General features: G+C 41.6%; 1 non-coding gene across 1 annotated transcript; it reads right to left on the reverse strand.

Moving 5' to 3' along the window:
- Positions 1–786: 786 nt before the first annotated feature.
- On the reverse strand, positions 787–858 carry Trnag-ucc (transfer RNA glycine (anticodon UCC)). Its single transcript has one exon. It is a non-coding gene; the product is annotated as a tRNA-Gly (tRNA).
- Between the last annotated feature and the right edge of the window lie 14,107 nt (positions 859–14,965).

Here is a 14,965-nt window from a genome sequence, read left to right on the forward strand (position 1 = left end):
ACTGAAACAACATATCCAGTGTTGTCGTCAAACACCATCTGCCAACAGTGAGGCATAATTTGACAAAAGTTCTCCTTACATAAGACGACTAGATAAGGCAATAAAGCAAAAGTAATCGATTATTGATCATCTCCCACATTTACGGAGAAGCCATTCTGCTCTTGACGGACCTGGATTTCTTGCTTTTCGCGTCACGTGACGTTCGACCCACAAAAAACTATAGCGGTGACTTAGATAACGGAGCAAGAAAACATATCCAGCCCCAAGGACTTTGCAATAGATTTTTTTCCACTACTTTACGCAAAGCAACAAGGCTGACATCCGTCTACAATATACAGACCCGTCTAAATATGGTCAAGCGAAATGGCCAGTATTCTCAAGCCACTGGAGAGATTGCCTTGAAAAATAGATCCTGTGTCAGGCCGATAGAAGACGTATCTGGCAATACAACACCGTTAACTTATTGTTATGAACAGTTTCCGCCACTGACAAAGCCTTGATGCTAACTATTTATTAACGTATACAATAAAATTGAGAGTAATTTCCTTCCTCTTCCTCCCCCCCCCCCCCCCCCCAAGAAAAAAAATCTCGGCGGTTGTGCATATATAAAGAAGCAGTTTCTCACATTGCTTGAGTTTACTAACACAATCTGCAGAAAAAAATAATGCATTACTCACTTCTTCAGCAAAAAGTAATGAAAGTTAATATTCAGACAAGAAACAAAAATTTTTCTTGAATCATGAAATTATTAAATGTTACAAAGCAAATACCATGTAAAAAAATTCCTGCGATGGCCGGGAATCGAACCCGGATCAACTGCTTGGAAGGCAACTATGCTGACCATTACACCACCATCGCAGTTGGTTACAAAGATCAGTAATGTTTGTATTTCACAGAATTAGAATTTCCAGTTTTCTTAAAATGTTGTGTAGAGAAATATGTTTTGTCTACCGTTATCAATAACCAAGAGATAATTCGTAGACTAATCGTCCTGACTACTACAGTTGGCGCACGGTCTGCTCGGCAAATAAATCCCACCCACTTGTTTCGAGGTCCAGTATTTCTCGGGGGCCCCTGTTTCGTTCGGATTACTTCAGACTACCATTGAGATAAGATATTACCAAGATGTTGTATTAAAACGTCCCGTATTATAGTAAATACATTTGCAATTCATAAGGCGATGCACTACATTTTAACGACAACGAAACGTGGAGCGGCAGCACATTGCAGCCCATCTGGCGGCGACAGGCGCAACTATTTCGCCGTTGCCAGGGAATCAAGCGCCAAGGACAACTGAAGAACGCCAAATATTGTATTCCTATCTCGTAATTGCGGGGCTTCGAAGGACACGACACATCGTTTGTTTCATAATCGGTGACAGTAACATATGAAAAAAAATCCTCCCAGTATCGACGTTGGTTGTCATTCCTTCTACTGGTGTACGAGCTCCGACTGCTCGCCGGCGGCTGCTGAATAATTCAACGGGTTTTCTCTTGGTATGTTGTAGGATGTGATTAGTGCCTGTTTCAAGGGTTACACTAACTGATAAATTGCTGAGTGACTTAAAAAGACAGTAGCGACCATTTCGCACCTGTTGTCTCATCGTTTCCATCTTAGAAACCTCCTGAAAATTTAAAGCAGAATTAGTATTATTATACTCTAGCGCAAACCGTGTAGTTTTCATTACTGGTCCATCTGTTTCGACACGTTCGGTAGTTCACATCTTTGCTATTTTGCTCAACTATCACCTTTTATATACATCTTCCATTTTTATATCAGTTATTACTTTTTGTTGGGACTAACTGGAAAACTCAGTCAATAAAGATTTTGTATCAAGATACTTCAGGGATGTATGTTGCCTACTTCCTGCAAAATCCTGTTGCCACAATAGGGCAAAGGACGTGGAGTTGAACGTTATAGTTGTTACTCGTTCCCTTTACTTTATGACAAACATCAGCTGCAGACGATATGTTACAACGTAACCTTGCAGACATTTCTAAACCATCAGTAGCTGTCACAAAGAGGTGTACTGATAGTCAATACTGGTAAGAAAAGAGTAATATTAGCTCTCAATATATGCAAATACTGATTCCTTATTTCAATAGATGCAAAAACAACCACAACAAAATCCACAGAAACCAAAACAATAATGTCTTTGAAATTTTTAATTATTAACATTGTATAAGTCTGTTGTGACCAGATGAAAGTACAAGTGTCTGGTCATAACTGTGGGTTCTTTGATTGATCAGGTATAAGGCTCATCAAACTGGAACACATGAAATATTAGGTTACTTTACTACAAATTGAATAAAAGGTTCACTTATGTTTGACTTCTTTGCCATAGGATTGTAGTACAATTTACAGGTGACATTGATTAGCAAAGCATTACTTGATGCATTTATTAACAAACTTTAACAACTCGTTGGTCCTACACTATGATGTTGCCTTTTTCAGATGAGGTCACGAACTGGGGAGAGCTCTTCCCAGCTTGGTTCTATATTGACATCGGTGTGACGGTGCTGAAACGCTGTGTTGATAGGCCGTGGTCGTCAGGAGCACCTCCAACTCGTCGTTGCAGATTGCAGCAAGACCTCGCACTGCCGAATTTGGTGGGACACAACGATCTCTGTACGCTACCACAGAATCCACATTTGAGTCGCAAGAAACGACTTTTAAAATCTCATTCTTTTATTTTCGTCTCATGATTACATTCTTCTAATTTCGTCTCATGATAACTTCACAGCAGGTTTATTTCCGAAAACTTTACAAACATTCTACTGCATTAAAGTTGACAACGTTTTTCTGTCTTCCTTACAATTTCCACACAGTGTGTCACTTTTGTCGTCATAAATCGTAAACAGACGCTAGACATGTACCACCAGCGGTTTCAGTGTGAATCGATGTTCTTCCAGTACTGCTTACGTCCTCTTCTTTAAAGATATCTTAAAACATACCTTTCTATGAATCTCACGTTGTTTATGTGATTTAACACTCCTCTGCAAATACCCTACTCCCCAACCAAGAGGTTAAGTAATTGTGAGATTTGAAGTGGAATGTTTTAATCAAGCATAAATAATTTTAAAAAAGGTGTACCTAACTTACTGGAGTAGCAAACGATCGACTGAAATCACTCGATTATTAAACTTCAGAAAGTACTTGAAGGCATCAGCTATAAACTATCACTTAACCACACAGGCTTTCATACTAAAGCAAACAATTTTGTAATTATAGTCATTCTGACGGTTTCCGACTGTGATTGTTCGTTATAATATAACAGCCGGTATGCATCACTATTTGCTGAACTCATTGATTTACTTTTTAATACGAAGTGTTTTGGAACATAACCCCAACTTTTTCATTGGCACAGAGAAATTATTTTGACATATACTGATACTGTTTGAGTCTGCTTAGAACCAACGGTAATATTGTAAAAAGAGAAATTTTGTAGCATCAATGCGGGGGCAGAAAGAGAGAGTGTGTGAGGGTGGGGGGGGGGGAGATTATTTCCTCATGAAAAGCTCTTTGTTGTTAATCTGAGTTTGCATTCGACCACTCATTACATTATTCATTCTAGGAGCTGCCATTGTATCACAATGTTAAACTCTATAACTGTTGTCGATTTGTTTGCTAATAGTGGGCATACGATGTGTTATGATCAATTCCTCTGTAGTTATTACCTGTGTGAGGTGTCTTATTACTTCCAGAGCTTATTCCCGTGGTATCACGTTTCAGTATGTAACGGAACATATTAAAGGCTTTACTGTACCGAAGTATGCGATACCCTCCAAATTCAACCAGTTTAATGAGTATTTATGATTATAGAAAAGTTATTGTGTATGTTAACAATGACTGCATAACATGTCTGCATAAACAGTCAACCCATTAAATTATACTGAATAACTGACCCACACAAAAGTTTATATCACTTGATCACTGATACAGCAAATGTCATCATGTAAAAACACTAAGTTCATCTTAAATAATTAATATGAAGTACGAAAAATAGTGGCCAACTTAGGTATTTTGGATCTCCTTAAATAAAAATCACCCAGTGAAACGTATTTGCTCACTAGGGGCGTTTTCACTCAGTATTCACGTAAGCAATCCTATTTTAGACGGAAACCAATGTAATTCTTAATAATTCATGTTATTTACTTATTTATGCAAATTAGAGAAGTCAATTGACAAACTTCTAAAAAACGGCCTTTTTGTAACAGAGAATTATTCTGTCAAGTCAACAAATCTGTCTGTCATTTTAATAACATGTTAAATTATGTCACTCGATGCAAATTAATAACTTTTCTGCACAAATTATGATAACAGATGTACATGTGACTTATAAACTATCTCTCTTTTTAGTAGTTCTTTGACAATGTTATAAATACAAGCTGCAGGAAGGGTCGGGAGGCAGTCGGAATGTCACTTTGGTAAAGTGTGTTTGTGTGTTATTGTTTGAGGTGGATAAACACTGCAAAGAACATGTAACGGAAGTACTACTTTGTGTTGAGTCATGGTATTTGGTGGACAGTGGAATTAAGATGGCCACCAGAGTAATAAATATTTGAAGTTTACATATTTGTTGGTTTCGCTCGTTCTTTATCATCAAAAGCATATAGAAAACACGGGACCTCATGTTTTTAACCCTAGACAACCAGATGTAGAGCCAGCATCAGCATCGAGAGACAGCAGCGATCCAGCAAGTAGCAGCGATTACCACAACACAATGCATTTTAATGGCGCCAACCTAACATCAAGTGCTAACAAGCTCCGTAAATGGGAGTGCAATAGTGCGATTATAGCAATTAGCAATATCTACGACCAGGCGACCATTACAAGTACCACCCTACTGGCGTTTCACAGTTGGCAACAGAATAGGAATCTTCCATCTGATGCCGACAGCAGTCACGTGGGATCTGGCAGACCCAATAATGCACGCCTGCTGAGCCACGCCTCGTGCAGCTGTAGTTCCGTACCAGGAGGACCCACTGCCACCGCAGTCGCTCAGCCCACTTGCACTTGGAGCCTCATCGCCACAACGCCATCATTCATGTTCAGTACAGGGAGCCCCTTCCTAGTTGCTGTTGTATGAAATGTGTTTTTTACTGCATTATTTGCAGTGAGTCTTTGTTCGCTTGGAGAATCACAAGTTAAGCAAATCTGTTTGTTGTGTTAAGGGGCTCCGGAAAGGCTCAAAATCACGAAAAGTTCAATTTTTACTTTTTTACGTTTTCTGAATCTGCAGACTATTACCTTTTAATAGATATATAATTTATTCAATTCCAAAGACTACAACTATTTTTAAATCTTTTTTGAAATGTGTTCTACATGGGCGTGACCCACTGTGGCGCTGTTAAACTGCTGTCAAATGGTGTTATTATTAACGTCCGTGTTCATCAGGTACATTTTAGTGATGTGAGATAAAGTATGTGTTGGACACGTACAGAAGCGAATGGGAACAAGACTTCGGCGACTGAAAGCTTCGTACAAAAAACAAAAACTCAGTGATGGTAAAGGGTTGGATGGGAAGGGGAGGTTAACTGACAGTGTAATTGACAAAATACAGAACTATTATGGAATGGCTATTAGGCAAAATACACAAAGTGTCGACGAAATGAAGAAGGCTGTTTGGGCTCTTTTTTTTTCATACTTCTTCAACCGATGAAAATCCCCAACATAGCTTGTGTCCCAAAGAAGAAGACAGTTGGTGTAAATATAACAAAGGATTGCTAACTGGTGAAGTGTATACTCATAAGCATAGTCTGCCTCATGCAATAATGGAGTTGATAAAACCTATTTTCAGAGACTTAGCAGCACCTGAACTGTTGAAAAAGTGTATTCACGGAAAAACTCAAAACCCCAATGAATGTGTAAATAGTGTTATATGGTCGAGAATCCTCAAGACTCTATTTGTTGGAATAGAAACACTTCACTTTGGTGTGTATGATGCTGTTGCGACTTTCAATGATGGCAACATTGTAAGGTGCAAGGTATTTAGAAATATGGGAATGAAGATAGGTTCTAACATGGTACGAGCGATGCTTGCTTTAGACAAGGAACGCCTTCGGGCTGCAGACAGGGCTGTAAAGAGTCTAGAAATACAAGCAAGAGGAAACAGGAGGAGGAACAAGAGGAAGCTGGAGGAGGAGTTTGCAGAGGATGAAGATAATCCATCCTATGGACCTGGAATGCACTAAAAAGTTAATCCAATATTTGTTGCTCGATTCCCAAAACTTTTATTTTCTCATACTAATTACATGTTTTCTAAGGATCTTCCAAACATATTTGTTTCAAACTTTCAGTAAATGTTACACAGTACCTTCTGCATAATTTAACACAGCCTTTTTCCAAAAAACTGTATATTTTTGAATATATAAATAAAAAATTGCAAAAAAATGTTGTGAATTTTCATTACAATTGAAAAAAAAAATCATCTTTAATAACTGAACTAAAATTTTGTAAAATCCCTGTGTTAAGTTGTAGCCCATATTCCAATAAATAATCTGTAAAAAGTTCAGCTTCCTACCTCAAATACTTTGTGAGGAAAGATGTAATTTATAAGCGTTATTTTAACATTGCAAGTATAGGGCGTTCCGGAGCCCCTTAACTTGTTCGTTGTTCATTTCTGCTTCTGTCTAGCTCTCCTACGACGAGAGTTGCTACACCACTCTGTACCTCACATCTCCTTCCGCCGTGTATGAAGTCCTACACAACAATGTCATTACAGTAATTTCGTTACAATATTTTTTCTCTATTCCTTGTGATGACAGTGGTTATTGGTTTAAAGAGACACGCCCAAGATTATCAGTTTTTTATTCACCACCCATGTTATAATCTGTGTACCCTATCGACATGCGTCTACAGAGTGATCACTAAGTCCCATTACCAGGTATGTATCACATAGATGTTATGAATTGTTGTTTCTTATCGTTGCAGGTGCTGATACACACCTAATTACGGGTGACGAGTCCACTTACATCATGGCGGAACGGATCATAACGAGCGCGAGGGCTCACGAACGGCCCCACACACGAAAACCAGTGAGAGATATTCAGCATGGGTTCACTATAAGGCTTCAGGAAGTTTCCCCACCAACAATTTTACGGTGGGAGAAAAACGTCTTCGCAACTGGTTGCATAAAAGACAAGGCCCGCTCAGGGCGACCACCAGCACGACTGGAAACGTGTATGGAGGCTGCGAGATCTGCGGAACGTTCGTCAAATAAACCCATTTGTAATCGGTCACAGGAACTCGGTGTTCCATTCTCGACATTACAAAAACGTATGAAGAATGATTTAAAGATAAAGGCATTTAAACCTTGGTTGGTGAACAAACTGAGTGATAATGGCATCCAAAAACGTCATCAGGCTTGTAGGGATGACGGTTATCAGTTACACCGCTTCTTTTTGTCTCCAGTTTAACCTGACTCTTAAAGCCGCTCGCTCAAAATAACCAGTCTCTGAAATTACCGAATTTCGCTATTTTTATTGGTGTTAGTTCCAGTAACAAATGTAGATTTCAACTGAAGATTGAAAACATCTCATGAAGGTGAAGGAACGGGAGATCACGGTTGTTTTGACACTGAGGTTGTGGCAGAAATTGGTCTCACTGTTTCCAGCAACGACTGCAAACGTGAAGGAGATGGACGCGGCGACAGCGGGGGCGAGAGGTCACAAGTTGAAGACTTCCCTGCACTGTCACTTTTGGATGGTATCAAGTTTCACTGCAAAGCAACCACAAAATTAAGTGCTCTGTTACTATGGCAAGCAACGCGTCAATAAAATTGTAGGTATATCAATCAAATTTACCTTCTCTACCAAGATACTCCCCCCCCCCCCCCTCCCATGAACCATGGACCTTGCCGTTGGTGGGGAGGCTTGCGTGCCTCAGCGATACAGATAGCCGTACCGTAGGTACAACCACAACGGAGGGGTATCTGCTGAGAGGCCAGACAAACGTGTGGTTCCTGAAGAGGGGCAGCAGCCTTTTCAGTAGTTACAAAGGCAACAGTCTGGATGATTGACTAATCTGGCCTTGTAACAATAACCAAAACGGCCCTGCTGTGCTGGTACTGCGAACGGCTGAAAGCAAGGGGAAACTACGGCCGTAATTTTTCCCGAGGGCATGCAGCTTTACTGTATGATTAAATGACGATGGCGTCCTCTTGGGTAAAATATTCCGGAGGTAAAATAGTCCCCCATTCGGATCTCTGGGCGGGGACTACTCAAGAAGATGTCATTATTAGGAGAAAGAAAACTGGGGTTCTACGGATCGGAGCGTGGAATGTCAGATCCCTTAATCGGGCAGGCGAAATACCCTCAGACTTCAAGAAGAATATAATAATTCCAATCCCAAAGAAAGCAGGTGTTGACAGATGTGAAAATGACCGAACAATTAGTTTAATAAGCCACAGCTGCAAAATACTAACACGAATTCTTTACAGACGAAAGGAAAAACTAGTAGAAGCCGACCTCGGGGAAGATCAGTTTGGATTCCGTAGAAATGTTGGAACACGTGAGGCAATACTGACCTTACGACTTATCTTAGAAGAAAGATTAAGGAAAGGCAAACCTACGTTTCTAGCATTTGTAGACTTAGAGAAAGCTTTTGACAATGTTGACTGGAATATTCTCTTTCAAATTCTAAAGGAGGCAGGGGTAAAATACAGGGAGCGAAAGACTATTAACAATTTGTACAGAAACCAGGTGGCAGTTATAAGAGTCGAGGGACATGAAAGGGAGGCAGTGGTTGGGAAGGGAGTAAGACAGGGTTGTAGCCTCTCCCCGATGTTATTCAATCTGTATATTGAGCAAGCAGTAAAGGAAACGAAAGAAAAATTCGGAGTAGGTATTAAAATCCATGGAGAAGAAATAAAAACTTTGAGGTTCGCCGATGACATTGTAATTCTGTCAGAGACAGCAAAGGACTTGGAAGAGCAGTTGAATGGAATGGATGGTGTCTTGAAGGGAGGATATAAGATGAACATCAACAAAAGCAAAACGAGGATAATGGAATGTAGTCGAATTAAGTCGGGTGATGTTGAGGGTATTAGATTAGGAAATGAGACACTTAAAGTAGTAAAGGAGTTTTGCTATTTGGGGAGCAAAATAACTGATGATGGTCGAAGTAGAGAGGATATAAAATGTAGACTGGCAATGGCAAGGAAAGCGTTTCTGAAGAAGAGAAATTTGTTAACATCGAGTATAGATTTAAGTGTCAGGAAGTCATTTCTGAAAGTATTTGTATGCAGTGTAGCCTTGTATGGAAGTGAAACATGGACGGTAAATAGTTTGGACAAGAAGAGAATAGAAGCTTTCGAAATGTGGTGCTACAGAAGAATGCTGAAGATTAGATGGGTAGATCACATAACTAATGAGGAAGTATTGAATAGGATTGGGGAGAAGAGAAATTTGTGGCACAACTTGACCAGAAGAAGGGATCGGTTGGTAGGACATGTTCTGAGGCATCAAGGGATCACCAATTTTGTATTGGAGGGCAGCGTGGAGGGTAAAAATCGTAGGGGGAGACCAAGAGATGAATACACTAAGCAGATTCAGAAGGATGTAGGTTGCAGTAGGTACTGGGAGATGAAGAAACTTGCACAGGATAGAGTAGCATGGAGAGCTGCATCAAACCAGTCTCAGGACTGAAGACCACAACAACAACAACCAAGACACTTTTTAGACGTTTTCTTTTCATATGATTCGCAAGTATGTAGGGCCTCCTCACGTTTTTAATCTTTCATAGCATATGGAGCATTGTTTTTCATTGTCAACGCACTTCTTAAAACGGATCCAACTAAGGGCAGTGCCAACCTGCAATCCAACTGATGTCCGAGGCCGACAGCGGGAAACTACCGTATGGGCGGCGTTGGGGCAAATGGTGCACACTGCACATACACGTGTGCCGTGTAATGGACCACGACACACGGCAATAGGTACATTATTGACTTTGTAGTGCTGTACCGACTATTTTATCATGCGTTTATAGCTAGTTTCTGACTGTAAGTGGTGTTATTAAAATGTTACTGACTGCTTTTCCTGATTTCTATTATAAACTAGTATTTCAAAGCAATGGGAATTTTACGAATAAACATAACTCGTTTTTAAAAAGCGAGTCATTTACCAAAAAAATTATCGCTGCTGCTGCTATGGAGAATTAATATGTTGGGTTCTTTACTCGGCTATTAGTAAAAAATGGAAAAAAACCTGTTATAGTCGAGTCCAAGAATTACTGAAAAATACCGGTTATTCAGAAGTAAAATATCGGTAACCGTTTTACGTGGTCGGTTTCTTCCATCCTTACAGGCCTGTGGACGAATTCTCGGTGCTTTTACAACTCTTCCTACAAGGGGAAAATGTTTTTCTCAGACGAGTGTGCAGTATACCACAGTGCAAGTACGAGAACGTGTTCTAAATGTTTGTGTACTGTACATCTGAGGTGGGACTTGGGTACTAGCCCGGCATTTGCTTAGTAGGATGTGGGAAAACGCGTAAAAACCACACCCATGCTGGGTCGTTCACCAGGCCTCGTCATTAATCCGCGGGGCAGATTTGAATCGGTTGAGGCTCGCCCTCCTATATCCTGGTGCTGGCGCTTTAACGAGCTAGCTTAACTGGGCAGGTTTTTTGCAATGGTAATATATTAGTAAATAAAAAGGATGTTTCGCAATTCCAATTTTAGGCTTTTAGGAGTTAAGAGGGGAGTTTTGATAAGGGACCCATCTCCGGATATGTGTTGATTGGATGTAAAATAAGTTTGAAGATTGAAACACTTTCGAATCTCACGCTTCACGGTACGAACATTGCGGAGACAATGAGCTCTGACCCCTGTGATCCACAGGAACCTATGGCATGGAGGCGCTACAGTCTGGAACCGCGCGACCGCTACGGTCGCAGGTTCGAATCCTGCCTGGGGCATGGATGTGTGTGATGTCCTTAGGTTAGTTAGGTTTAAGTAGTTCTAAGTTCTAGGGGACTGATGACCTGAGATCTTAAGTCTCATAGTGCTCAGAGCCATTTGAACCATTTTGTTATTTGGGATCCATTTTAGAGATGGAAGGAACGTCAGAGGTAGAAATTAATAAAAGAATTAGCAGTGGAAGGAAGGTCATTGGGATGCTCAACTCAATCTTAAGGAGCAAAAATGTAATAAACCGAACTAAAAAAATCATACACAAATTGATACTAGAGAGCGTAGTTATGTACAGAGTGGAAACTTGGATTGCTGATCTCAAACACGTAAAAAAAAAGAAACAGCAAGCAGTAGAATCGGACTTCTAGAGAAGATCAGCAAGAATTTCTACAAAAAAGAAAAGAAACAATAAAGGGAATGGCAGTAAAGAATACATGAAGTGATGGATAGATGGAATTTACAATAGTACGGACATGTAAGATGAATGGAGGAAGCCAGAATTCTGAAAATGATCCTCGAAGTGGATCCAGAGGTCGCCCTGTGACGAACCGGCTCCAAAATATATGATTAACAATGAGAAGACTTGGCGCAGAGGAAGAAGATATACAATATCGAAACACCCGCAGGGATATCCCGAGGAGATAAATTGAGATCTTACGTTACAAATGTAGTAATTTCCTGGTCTTTATTGGTCGATGGTAGAATGTTGGAACTGTAAATACCCCCCCCCCTTCCCCTCCCCAACTACTCCCGATTGCGAACATTCCCCCACCCCCCCTCCTCCCCCCTATCCCAGCTTACAGAACTGGCCTGGTGCGTGTAGGATTCATACACTGAGAAATCCGTACAGATGTAATTATATGTACAAGCAGTTCATCCATCATGCGAATAGATAATCTGGACGGTTTTGGCTGTTATCGACATTGATACTGGCAGGATATCTGCCCCAGAAATTCCAAGACTTTAGAGAATGGTTTACTTTTATTTTCAAGTCGGATAACAAATGTCAAAGTACAGGGTTATTACAAATGATTGAAGCGATTTCACAGCTCTACAATAACTTTATTATTTGAGATATTTTCACAATGCTTTGCACACACATACAAAAACTCAAAAAGTTTTTTTAGGTATTCACAAATGTTCGATATGTGCCCCTTTAGTGATTCGGCAGACATCAAGCCGATAATCAAGTTCCTCCCACACTCGGCGCAGCATGTCCCCATCAATGAGTTCGAAAGCATCGTTGATGCGAGTTCGCATTTCTGGCACATTTCCTGGTAGAGGAGGTTTAAACACTGAATCTTTCACATAACCCCACAGAAAGAAATCGCATGGGGTTAAGTCGGGAGAGCGTGGAGGCCATTGACATGAATTGCTGATCTCCACCACGACCGAACCATCGGTTTTCCAATCTCCTTTTTAAGAAATGCCGAACATCATGATGGAAGTGCGGTGGAGCTGTCGGTCTCCAGTCGGTCTCCAGTTGTGGCATGAGCCAATTTTCTAGCATGTCCAGATACACGCGTGAAACTTGCCCGCACGCTTTCAACCGTTTCCTCGCTCACTGCAGGCCGACCCGTTGATTTCCCCTTACAGAGGCATCCAGAAGCTTTAAACTGCGCATACCATCGCCGAATGGAGTTAGCAGTTGGTGGATCTTTGTTGAACATCGTCCTGAAGTGTCGTTGCACTGTTATGACTGACTCATGGGAGTGCATTTCAAGCACGACATACGCTTTTTCGGCTCCTGTCACCATTTTGTCTCACTGCGCTCTCGAGCGCTCTGGCGGCAGAAACCTGAAGTGCGGCTTCAGCCGAACAAAACTTTATGAGTTTTTCTACGTATCTGTAGTGTGTCGTGACCATATGTCAATGAATGGAGCTACAGTGAATTTATGAAACCGCTTCAATCATTTGTAATAGCCCTGTAAATACTGTTTTTTCGTGTGATATAGTTACACCGAATCTACTTGGTTAGAAAGGTGTTTAGGATGTAGTGTACGAAGAGACATAGTTTTATTTCACGTGCTCATAATTTTTTGAAACTTTTCCTATTTCTGGGCGCGTCATTTTTTATTCAGAGGCAAGTCATTAGATTTGAAAATGGAATATGTTCCAGAATTGTGTCACATACAGAGATGAGTGACACAGACCGGTGGTTTTGAGAAACAGTTCTGCAGCAGTGGCACAGAGAACGAGACCAGGCGCAGTATTAGCGTCCACAAGTCCCGGCTTCGCGGCCACCGACGGCGGCTGTCGGGGCTTTTCCCAGGCCGGTCATAGCTCCCCCGGGGCACAGTCCGTTACATAAAGCAGACGAGGCCGCAGAGGACTGTTATTTCTGCCGATTGCGTGAGTGCTGCGGAGGCTGCGGCAGAGCGCTGCGCGCGCTGGCAGTGAACTTGCGCTGGCCGACAGCCGGACGAGCTGGCGCATCCGTGTCCAGGGCGGCTCGGCCTGGCGCACAGCCAGCAGGAGAGTCCACCGCGGCGCTAGACTCGCCGGCTCCACCTCGGTCCAGGGCTGCACAAAGCGAGCCGCCGCGCGCGACCCTGTCGCTTTCATGCACTATCATCCATTCAGTGTCACGGCCGTATAAACGGAGGTGCGATTTTGATGTTCTGACGATCTCAAATATAGATTAATGAAGAGGAGTTAACGTTGCATATTTTCCCTACAGCGTTGTTTTTACAATAAATATCTCGTTAGGGCCCAGTTGTTCTACTTTCCTACGATTAGATTCATAATATCGGTCCTCATTAAGTTTCAGTATTATAACAACTTGGGGAACTAATTCACAGCCAGCCGCTGTGGCCGAGAGGTTCTAGGCGCTTCAGTCTGGAACCGTGCGCCTGCTACTGTCGCAGGTTCGAATCCTGCCTCGGGCATGGATGTGTGTCCTGTCCTTACGTTAGTTAGGTTTAAGTAGTTCTAAATACAATAAGTTAACAGATGCAGTACTTACACAGTCATATAAGAGGCGAAAAAAATTCCATTTGAGGGCGTTACTGCGGCGTGCGCGTATATGCAACGAAGCGCGACTCCGACGCAGGTATATAAGTTTCGACATGTAGACAAAGGATTAGTGCAGCATTCGTGTCTTTCCGACCTGCGTGCGGTAAATGCGGAAAAGTGAACTGTTGTTGTTGTTGTTGTAGTCTTCAGTCCAGAGACGGGTTTGATGCAGCTCTCCATGCTACTCTATCCTGTGCAAGCTTCACCATCTCCCAGTACCTACTGCAACCTACATCCTTCTGAATCTGTTTAGTGTATTCATCCCTTGGTCTCCCTTTACGGGTTTTACCCTTCGCGATGCCCTCAAATACTAAATTGGTGGGAGACAGTAATGCCAAATACGTCCAAACAGGACCAACGTATTGTTATTGTGCCTGCTACGGTCGCAGGTTCTAATCCTGCCTCGGGCATGGATCTGTGTGATGTCCTTAGGTTCGTTAGGTTTAAGTAGTTCTAAGTTCTAGGGGACTGATGACCTCAGATGTTAAGTCCCATAGTGCTTAGAGCCATTTGAACCATTTGAACTAATTCACATATTATTGTTAGTCGCAGGTTGTCAATGGCAAACTTAGTTGAATTTTTGTGCTTGACCACTCCATTACGATCACAACATTGGCAGCAATAACATACACATATTATAGAGAACAACTCACATTGCACACAGGGGTAGCAAGTGGCACGGAACTTAGAGAAGGGCTCATTCATTGCTCTTTTGACAGTCAACCGCGCTTCGTATCATCTTTTTAACTGTACTCCTCTACTTTGTTTTAAACGTATTGTCTAGCAGTCGTTGTTGATTTGAAGTTCTTTTCATAGAGTACCCTTCATGAACTGAGCTACTAAGTACATCTGTATCGAGTGGTGGCTACTGTGTAAGAGCACAAGTGTATGTCCACACCTTAACTTCCGACACATTGCGGATTTATTGGTTATTTTTCTTTGAATGCTGTTAGACATGTCACTGAGGCTGCAATCTGAAAGAAACGGCACTTAAATCCACCCCGCTACTGTTTCTCTAGACTCGGCTAAACTTGGTATC

Source organism: Schistocerca cancellata, chromosome 2 (assembly GCF_023864275.1).
Source record: "Schistocerca cancellata isolate TAMUIC-IGC-003103 chromosome 2, iqSchCanc2.1, whole genome shotgun sequence".
Lineage (NCBI taxonomy): Eukaryota > Metazoa > Arthropoda > Insecta > Orthoptera > Acrididae > Schistocerca > Schistocerca cancellata.